Raw genomic sequence first — 11169 nt, forward strand, 5'->3', positions numbered from 1 at the left:
TTCCATTTGATATGTAAAAACAAATATGTTCATGAAGGCCAAAATTATTATTTAAAATGATTAATTAAAAGTCATGGGATAGATTTGATATTTTTTTTTTGAGTGGTATGTTTAGGCATAAAGTCATAATTTTAAAATATCATACATTTTATACATATATCTCTGTTACTTTGTGGAGAAGAGAATATGAGTATCCTTAAATGAACAGAGGTGCCCACACTTACATGTTTTGCTAAACTAAAAACAGAAAAGGACATGATTGTTAGGAAATTATTGTTACAATTTTTACAATGAAAGTTCTAATTTACAGACATTTAAGAAAGAAATAATTTACCTGTTGAGAGTATGTTGACAGTAGATGTGTAGTAATGTAGTTGTATAGCTGAGCTCCAGAAATTCAGTAATGAGGAGGCATGACAGTTACAGATTTGAAAAACAAAAAGGCGGGAATAAAGAACCCTAAATTTTAATACAAAGAACCATTTCAGCATATAAAGGTTTCTTCGAGGCGATACGGTTCTAAATAGAACTGTTACTACATGTAAAGGAAGAAGGGGGGACGCTTAGTTGGGGAGGCGATTTCCAACTACGCTTGAATGAGTGTAAAACAGAGATTGTTATATTTACCCCTTCTGATGCCAACTCAAATCTCTGTGTGTTAACACCCTATGTTAAATCTAATGTGAAAAATGGAGTCCTACTGGACAGTGCTCTATAGCTTGACAGACAAGTTAATCAGGTTGTAAAATCAAGCTCATTGTGAGTCCTGGTAAAAGTCTTTTCACTCTTTTAACAATTTTGAAAAAGTGATCCATGCTTTTATCACCACTAGGCTTCACTACTGCAACTCTCTGTACTTGGGAATTACCCAGTCTTCTTTAAAGGTCCCATATTGTCAAAACTGAAATTTCCTGGCTTTTTTCGTGATAACAGAGGTCTAGGGGTTATGAAACTACCATATAAGTTTCAAAACAGTCGATCCACAGACAAATGCACACAGCCTGCATAAAGTAGCTCTGCCTTTTCACGAGCCGTTGTGACTTCCGTATATTTGTGATGTCAGAACTACTCAGTCACCAATGGTAGATCACTCAGAAAACAACCGACCAATCAGAAGAGAGGCTCTTGAATATTAAGACAGGCCAAAATCGAGCTGTTCTTGGCAGAGCTCCTGAGAAAGGAGCTGTAAAAATATATTGACATTGTTTATATACCGCAAATATATATTCTTGAGAACATCAAAACCTAAAATAAAACTTCAGAAAGTTGTACGATATAAAACACCTTTAGATGGTCCAAAATGCGGCCCTTTTCCCTCAGTTCTATAAACCATAAACTCAGTTAATGCAAACCATACCTATGATGTCAGATTCACAGAAATATATAACATGTCAGATTTAGATATATAGTAATTAGCAGAGTCATATACAGTACTGTATATAGAAAATGTCAGATTCACATAATGCATAGAAAATGTCAGATTCAGATACACAATAATTTTGTCAAATTTGAATATGAGATGTCAGATTGATTTATAGAACATGTCAGATTTACCTACAGTATAAAGGAAATATCAGATTCATATACAGTATATAGAAAATGTCAGATTCACGTATATTAAAAATAGCAGGTTCAGATGTATAGAAATTGTCTGATTCAGACCTACAGAAATTGCCAGATTCACATACGGTATATAGAAAATGTCAGATTTAAATAGGAAATGTCAGATTAAATTAAACAGAAAACATGTATATGTTAATATAATATATATATATATATATATATATATATATATATATATGTATATATATATATATCATGTTCGCATAAAGTAGCCTATAGAAAATGTCAGATTCACAGAAATATATAACATGTCAGATTTAGATATAGGCCTATAGTAATTAGCAGAGTCATATACAGTATATAGAAAATGTCAGATTCAGATACACAATAATTTTGTCAAATTTTATGTTCGCATAAAGTATAGAAAATGTCAGATTCACAAATATCCAAAATGTCAGGTATCTTCACTACAACTGACAACACCGTCCATTTCTCACCCAACTTTCTGGTTTCACTGCTAGTCCATGTGTGTGGTGTGTATGTCTTCTATCTTCTAGCTACAGCGTTTATTTTTGTCTTGAGTGTTTGGTACGTTCTTAAGCACTGGCTTGCAGATCCAGATGTGTTCTCCTTAGGAAAATAAGAAAAGTTTTCTGGGTACTGACGAGAAAATACAAAAGACACTCTTTTGTTCTCAACTCCTGTTTTTTCAGATCCTAGACTTTTTATTGGACATAAAGCTAAAGTGGCAACCAATTATCATACAAAAGCAATGTTATTAAAATAATACATTCAAAACAGCCCACAAAAAGTGAAATAATATGATGTTGCAGCAAGAAAGGCAGAGCAGGAGAGGCTACAGGCTCGTCTCAATCATGTGATGTTTGCTTCGACCAAAAGAGGGCGCTGCTTGCCATAGCAGCTTCAAAACCTCCATCCTCTTTCTTCCTCTACTTGTTACTTTCTCCTGCTAGTTTTCCCAATGAAAACCACACTAGGGTGAACAATGATTTCATTTAGTTTCATTATGTACAGTACATTATCTATCAGTGCTCACTTATTGTTTTATTGGACTAGCATTAGTTTGGGGAGAACAAGAGTGTTGTAAGTTTTTACAGATCATGACATTTAAGTGTATTGATGATGTGTAAATATTATTTAGAGTAGTAAAACAAAGTATGAGCTGCCATAGCTCATAATACAATGTAGTATATTTACCATGGTAAAATAACCGTAATTGTCTCCCATATTTAATAACAATGCAGATGTTATCACTCCCTTTGACCCGAGGATAAAGTGGGTATCATGGATGGATGGATGGATGGATGGATAATCATTGCTGAAGAAATGTCCTCATTTTTCATTTAAGCTTCTTTAAAATATCATAATCATTAACCTTTAAATATCATTTTCTTTTGCTTCAGTTGTTTACAAGCAAACCAGGTTCATGATGTCACATTCACACATATAGAAAATGTCAGATTCACAATTAGGCCAGACACGTATGGATATCTAACTGTCACAATAGAATAAAACTCTTGTGATATTTTAATAACAATTAGAAAATAATAAAATAAATCATATTTCATTACCTTTTGGAACTGGGAAGGGTTCAATTTGAGCAGGTGTTTTTATTTTTATTTTTTTACCATCATCACTGTCCTCGTCTAAGCTCATTTCCCAGTACCTTCATATTCGCCATCTCAACCATATTCTTAAAACTATCGTTTCCAACATCTTCAAAATCTGTATTTTGATCACTGACAGCTTCTTTACTAGATCCACCATCAAGTGACAGTGACACTAATATTTGATTGCGTTCAGTACTAGCTCTGCAGTAAATCGCTGAGCCACAAGTTTTGCTGATGACGTTTGTGTATTCTTTCGTTTGATGTTTGTAGTAATTATGAGTGGAATATCACGGCATCATTGTGTATCAGAAATTTCCACCTTGAGGAATAAAGGTAAACCTGTTTAGTCATCAGAGATTCAATTGTTGCACAGAAAAAATATATACCTACACTATTAGATACTTCGGATCACTAGACCCTATACACTTTTCACCAAAAATTAATTAGCAAACAAACATTTTTTTTTAATGATTTTTTATATTGTTTACAAGGAATAGATTGAGGAATACTAAGAAGGTTGATGTCTAACTTTAAAAATGAACGAGGGGGAGGGTATGCGTTTACTTGGGGTTAAATAAGGACTGAAAGAGTTGCCGGAAGCGTAGTGATTGTAATACTGAAAGGGATAGTTCACCCAAAAATGAAAATTAGCCCATAATTTACTCACCCTGAAGCCATACTAGGTGTATATGACATTCTTCTTTCAGACGAATACAATCAGAGTTATATTAAAAAATGTCCTGGCTCTTCCAAGCTTTATAATGAGAGTGAATGGCTGTTTGACTTTGGAAATATACATTAAAGAGTATCTATTCATGATTAACGTATCTCCGGGGGTTAATAACGGTTTTCTGAAGTGAAGCGTTGCGTTTGTGTAGCTTTTGTGTTGCGTTTGTTTTTAGCTTTTTACTTTTGCAGATTGTATTTAGGCTTCAGTTGGCTTGGTTCTTTTGGTCCAGACCAAAAAAATGACAACAACAACGTTTAGTCCTGGTCTGCTTTGCATTCACATTGGCATTTTTGACACTGAACCTAAAGGCATAGGGATGTGTAGAGGAGTGTACATGTGTAAAGGAGTCAAAACAGCAGCAGGAATCCCTCCGTCACACACACACACACACACACACACACACACAAAACAGGAATGCTTGAGCATTCTGTCCTTGTTAGGGTGGCATTTAGTGACATCATGTCCTGTTTTTGGTTTGTTTACATGTTTAGATTTAATTCGAACTGCACCAGAGCTCGTTTGGAAGCGGATTTGAGATCCATCTTTTCAGCGTCTCGGCCCGTTTGTTTGGTGACTCCAGGATTCAGATGGCAGCGTTCACACTTTTTCAAATGAACCGCACTAACAGAGCAATCGCACCAGAGTTTGTTTTAATCCAACCAAACATGCCAAGTGTGAACACACCCTAATAAAAGTTATGTTCATTTGTGAAGATTGTCATGATGAACTAAACGTGTAAGAGTCATAAACGTTTTTTGCTATAATCCAAAAAAAATCCAATGGAAAAATCCTTTTTTTTTTTGAGGTGACCTGATGCTGACTACAAAAATATGTCATCATTGCAATGCCCTATAGTTGTCACATAGACAAACACCTGTCAAGTTACTGAATTAGCACAATCACATGTTAAGATGTTAATGGCTTTGACATCAATATAAATTTGGTGATGGACAAAGGTAAACCAAAGTTTTAATTTCAGCAATGTGGCCTAAAATGTTTGCGTCATGACCCACTACTGGAGACTGACATACACATACGTTGAAATGAAAGTCAGCGCCGGTGGGGTTAAAAGTCGAACATATTCCAGCTGGAAGAGCATCCGGGATCCTGACAATCAAATGCATGCAGCAGCTTTCATGATGCTTGAGTCGCTGCTAACAGTTGTCGCTCCTGGCATGATAATCTACTTGGGGCGTTTGCAAGTGAGTGAGTTGAGTGAATGACTAAATAAGTGGAACATGACTGAATCAATGTTGAGCCCGAGCTGCCGCATCACCTACTCCTGAGCTCGTGCAGAAAATGAGAAAAACCCTTCAGGACTCGTTCAAATTACCATGAAATTATCTCCCTCCCCACTGCTAGAGATAGCTCTGCCTCGCTTCAGCTCGTCTCCCTCGCTCGACTCACTTCCTTTCCTCAGGCCTCTTTACAGAACAGAACCCAACCACTTTGCAGTTTCAGCGTGTTTGTGAAGTGAGTTTAAGAAAGTTCATATCTGAAGGCATTGTCTCTCTTTGGGGAGATTGGTTGCAGATTGGTCACACTCAAATGTATTTTAAGCATCTTTAGGACTGTCAAGCAGAAGATCGTTCCATAACTTCCTAAAAGCGTGACTCTGTTCATCTATTTATCCTACTCTACATGGACACCAGACCCATATGTCCTTGTTGAACATTTCATATAAAAACCAAACCATTAATCCTTCCCTTTATCACTATAACAGCTTTTACTCTTCTGAAAAGGCTTCCAGATCCTATTCAGATCTAGGCTTTGCGTAGGCAAGTCAAGTTCTTCCACAATAAATAATTTCTATAAGAATCTCGCTTTGTGCACAGGAACAAATTTGTGCACTTTTTCAAATTGTTGCTGGGACAGAAGAATCATAAGCCTATAGAGACAATTGGTTCCAATGGTTTCTAGAATCTACTTAAGCTTACACATATTAATGAAATTCCCACATGCATTAGAGACTCAACCTCTTTTGCCATGAGCACATTTTTGTTTTCTAAATTAAAATGTATTAAAAAGAAAATCTTGAAAATTCCCTTTTTTCCCTTTTTCAAAGTCTTGATTTTGTTTTAGGGGTCTAAAGGAAGGTTTTCATGCTTGATTTAAAAACAACAACTTTTTTTCCCCACATATTTGACATTGTTGCAACACCTCTCTACTCAGTCTGTCAGTAATGCTCTGGGTTGCGTTTCTCAAAATAACCAATGCACCTGTTCAGTATGCTTTTGAGAAATGCAGCTCTATTTAGTTCCTGTCTCTATGAAGCCACTCCTTCTGAAAAGAGCTGGACCAGTGAGTGTTGTGATTGGTCAACTCCCATTTATTTTGCACATTCCTCTGGCGGGAATGATTTAAATGAAGAAAATTGTGATGCAGGGCAGCACCATAGACATTGAGGGGGACCATTCTCCCCCAATAATTAGAAATGGCCAAATTGTCCCCCCCAGTATTTAAAATTCTTGCACTGCTCTGCTGCACTCCATTACACAGTGCTCTTTATGTTGTTAGGAAGAAAAAAAGGTTTAGAAGTTTACTTTTTCTGTCTCAGTGGTCCACCAGTGCTCCTCAATGCCAAAATGATTGAGATGGTCAATCAAATCAAAGTAGGCAGATTGTGAATTCCAACATGAAGCGTCAATTTGACACTGAAAAAGAGTGAGGTAAGATGTAAATAGCGAAACATGTAATACACGCAAACTGTTTTGCGGTAGAAATGTGAACTGACCGACAGTAACATAAAGGGCCCTATCATACACCTGCAGCGCCATGCGAGTGCCTACAAGGGTTTTTTGCTAGGTTCAGCCCGACGCAATTATAATTTTTACGTTATGCGCTATGTTAAATAAATAGTAAATGCAATTTAGCGCCCATGGGCCACAGGTCCAGCTGTTTTCTGAAAACGATGTGTGTGTTCAGGAATATTGTTGGCGCGTTGCTTTTTTGAGGCAACTGAAATAGACTGCGCCATTGACCAACTGAAACCTGGTCTAAAGTCAATGACGCAATAATTTATTTTTTATTTAAAGAGCGCGTTGGTAATGTGTGCCTATAGGCGGGTCCACAATGCGTGTACACTCTACTTATTAAACACACACTCTGCTTATTACACACACTGGGACGTGCAGCAGCACACAAACATGCCAACAATTAAAAATAAAAGAATTACAATGTAAAAGATTATTATTGTGTGCATAAAGATATGGTGGAATCTGGCTTGTCCCGTAGATGGTCTGCTTGCATGCTTTAACCTCGTGCACGAGCAGATCCGTTTCCTCTATGAAGTCGCCTTCAGTTTTTCCGCTTGCAAATTCCATCATGTAAATAGTGAATCCGCCATGGCGTGAACACAACTGGCTTTTAAAGGGAATGGGAGATGAGACTCTGATTGTTTTTTGCACATTACGCCCAAAACACACCCATTACTCATTAAGAGAATAGGGACAACCCTTTTAGACTACAAAATGCGCCAGGTGCGCCGGTAATTTTTCCCGTCGTTAAACTAGCAAAAGTGGATGCGGTGTGCGCTTTAGACCATGCTTAGATTGTTAAAATAGGGCCCATAATGATGCAAACTACTCAACTCTTTTCTTAAATATGGCCATTTTGAATTGAAAATATGTATTTACGTGATTTAACTGACTGACTAATTCCTAACTGATTGTGACGAGACAAGAAACTTTTGACGTTTTCGACATATTAAGCAAACAAATGTGTCCTTGTTGGCCTTGTTGTGACGTGTTTGTTCCTGGAAGAAAACTCAAGACTACAATGGGAGTCCAGAAACAGTGAGACTGATATAGAGAATAACTCCCGCTGGAGGGACCTTGTGCAGACGTTTTTCATGATTATACAGCAACATTACCCACCAAAGAAAGTTAAAAAACTAAAAAACTAAAAAAAAAAAACATAGAACCCAAATGCAAAAAAAGAGAAAAATTCAACCTTTTATTTAAGTACATTACTTTGGTGGTAAAGAAAAAAATCACACATTTAGAAAAAAAAAAACTTGAAATCATGTGTCCCACAATTATTGGCACCCATAACAATTCCGCTGAAAAATTTTAAAAAAATTTTTACAAATTATTTTTTCTGTAGTTGCTGAAGTTGGTCAGGGTATCTAGGAACTTTTAATTAGTAATTCATGACTTCCTGTTTCCCTGGGGTATAAATATGATGTGACACAGAGGCCTAATTCTCTTACCCATTTGTCAACATGGCAAAGACAAGAGAACACACCATTCAAGTAAGGCAGATGTGTGTCGACCTTCATAAGTCAGGCAACAATGGCTACAAGAAAATAGCCACTCGCCTTAACTTGCCCGTATCTACAGTCAGAGGAATCATTAAGAAGTTTAAAACAACTGGAACAGTGACAAACAAGGCTGGAAGAGGTCCCAAGTTTATCTTGCCACAACTCACAGTGAGGAGGATGGTAAAAGAAGTAAAAAAAAACACAGAATTGCATCAAAGAGTGGCATCTTGGGGTCACAGGTCACAAAGTCTCCAAAACAACCATCAGACACTCTCTACATGCCAACAAGCTGTTTGGGAGGCATGCAAGGAAAAAGACTTTTCTCACTAACACTCACAAACGTAAACGTGCGGCACTGGGACTTCAACTGGGATCATGTGCTTTGGTCAGATGAGACTAAGATTGAGCTTTTTGGCAACAAACACTCTAAGTGGGTCTGGCGTAAAACAAAAGATGAGTATGCCGAAAAGCACTTCATGCCCACCGTGAAGTATGGTGGAGGATCTGTGATGCTGTGGGCCTGCTTCTCTTCCAAAGGCCCTGGGAACCTTGTTAGGGTGCATGGCATTATGAACGCTTTGAACTTTGAACCAGGACATTTTAAATAAAAACCTGATGGCCTCTGCCAGAAAGCTGAAGATGGGTCGTCATTGGGTCGTTCAGCAGGATAATGTTCCAAAACATGTGGCAAAATCTACACAAAAATGGTTCAGCAGTCACAAACTCAAGGTCCTCCCATGGCCATCTCAGTCCCCAGACCTCAACCCAATCGAAAACCTGTGGGGCGAGCTAAAGAGGAGAGTGCATAAGAGAGGACCCAGTACACTGGATGATCTAGAAAGATTGTGCAAAGAAGAATGGTCAAAGATCCCTCTCTCTGTGTTCTCCAATCCTGTGAAATGTAATAGGAGGAGATTAAGTGCTGTCTTGTTGGCAAAAGGGGGTTGTACAAAGTATTAATATCAGGAGTGCCAATAATTGTGGGACACATGATTTCAAGTTTTTTTCTTCTAAATATATGATTTTTTTTTTTTTTACCACCAAAGTAATGTACTTAAATAAAAGGTTGGATTTTTCTCTTTTTTTGCATTTGGGTTCTATGTTGTTTAAAAAAAGGAGAATTTGTTGAAGTCCTCGACCACATCTTAAACAGGGGTGCCAATAATTGTGGAGGGCACTGTATATATATATATATATATATATATATATATATATATAATAGGACCCCTTTATGGTACTATTATACACCCTTTAGAGGTAAATATGGTACAAAGTTGGACCTTTTGAAAGGGTACCATAATCCCAGTGACAGCTTTTGTACCTTTTTTGTCTGAGTGTGTAGAAAAAATACATTAAAACAAGAAATTATATAATGGAGACGACTCTGTGTGAAATTCAATAAGATAACAATTTGATTTGTAATGTGGTGTGACTCTCCCCAACCCCCCAAACCGATTCTTCCGATTTTAATTGTATTTTAATTTAGATTTTTTTTAAATTCTCCTTTATTGTGGACACTTGTATTTTTCATTGACCCTGCAAAAAATTTGAAAGCATAGAATTCTCTAGAATGTTAACATTTGTTAATAGGAATTACTGGAATTTCCAAATTCATTAATTTCAAGGTGTGTTCGCATACTTTTGGCCATATATGTTCATAATGCGTGTTTGGAAAACAGCGTAGGACCAGCCAAATTGGTGTTGATCCTTTATTTATTGCCCAATGGTTTATTAAGTTTGTTCTAGGATTATGCTATATTGTTACATGAGTGAATTCATTGTACCCAAGTCCAAGTTTTCAATATTGCGCCATTTTTAATGAGTTATAATAGGAGCTCAAATACTCCATAATGAGTGTCTTCAGTTTCATGAGGATATTTAGCTCATAACAGCACCATTGAAATGGTTAATATAAACACAAAATAAGATACCATATGCGAGATCTGATCAGTTTATTATTACACAGTAAAAGACACATAGTTGATGTATTTGTATCTTTTTTTTGACCTCTCAGCACAGAAAGAAACCCCACACATATACACAGGTATATATGTATATATGGGTTCAGTATAAAGTGCAAATCAATCACAAATTTCCATCAGGTGTAACATTAGGGAAAAAAAAAATTGAATAGACTGCCTTGCAAAACAATATTTTCCTATTTTGGTTCCATACTGCATTTTAAAAGAAAAAAAACAAACAAACAAACATTGAATCTTAAGATTTGAACATAAACAGGAATATGAGTGATATAAGTGGATTCAAGTTTTGAGAGGAGAGAGTACCATACAGTTTAGTGGCTTGTGTAGCCTATAGTCCTCAGGGCCCTGGATCAAAGAGGAGAAATCACCCGTTTCTGGTGAATCAGAAACAATGAAGGACCTAACAGATCACTTCTATTGCAGCGCATCCTGATCTCTCTGGTTATGACTTAAAATGACAATATTAACTAAGCACTAAACTAACCTGAAACATGTCTGGGACAATTTGATCACACAGAATGTCAATTTCTAATCAGTCCCACTCACTACATTCTAAACTATTTCTACTGCGCAGGCATAAGAACGTCCGATTCAATTCTAAGTCTTGAAGTCTAGATGATTCCTTGAGGCAGTGGTTATATAAACTTTAAATTTGGCAACAAGAAGGGTCAGTTTTCAAGCTCTGCTAATCCACCATAAATCGTGATAAGGACACAATGCTGTTCAAGTTCAAATGACCAGAGGGCTGCACTAAACTTTCAGCGCCGTAGGCACCCCTTTGCACCAAATACAGACATTTGATAAAATATACATTCTCTGAAGTTGTACAAAATCCATTAGAACTTTGAAAATTCTCTGAATCACAATGGTAAGCTACATGACAGAGGCTTTGAATGAGAAAAAAGCCTTTTATCCACAGCAGTCGAACAAATGCAATGTAATAATTTAACAAAATAACACACATTTACACTAACATTTCCCTTTGATGCAGTAACGGAAGAA

This window comes from Siphateles boraxobius, unplaced genomic scaffold (genome assembly GCF_051911475.1).
Source record: "Siphateles boraxobius isolate OS27281-9 unplaced genomic scaffold, OSU_SipBor_1 9, whole genome shotgun sequence".
NCBI lineage: Eukaryota > Metazoa > Chordata > Actinopteri > Cypriniformes > Leuciscidae > Siphateles > Siphateles boraxobius.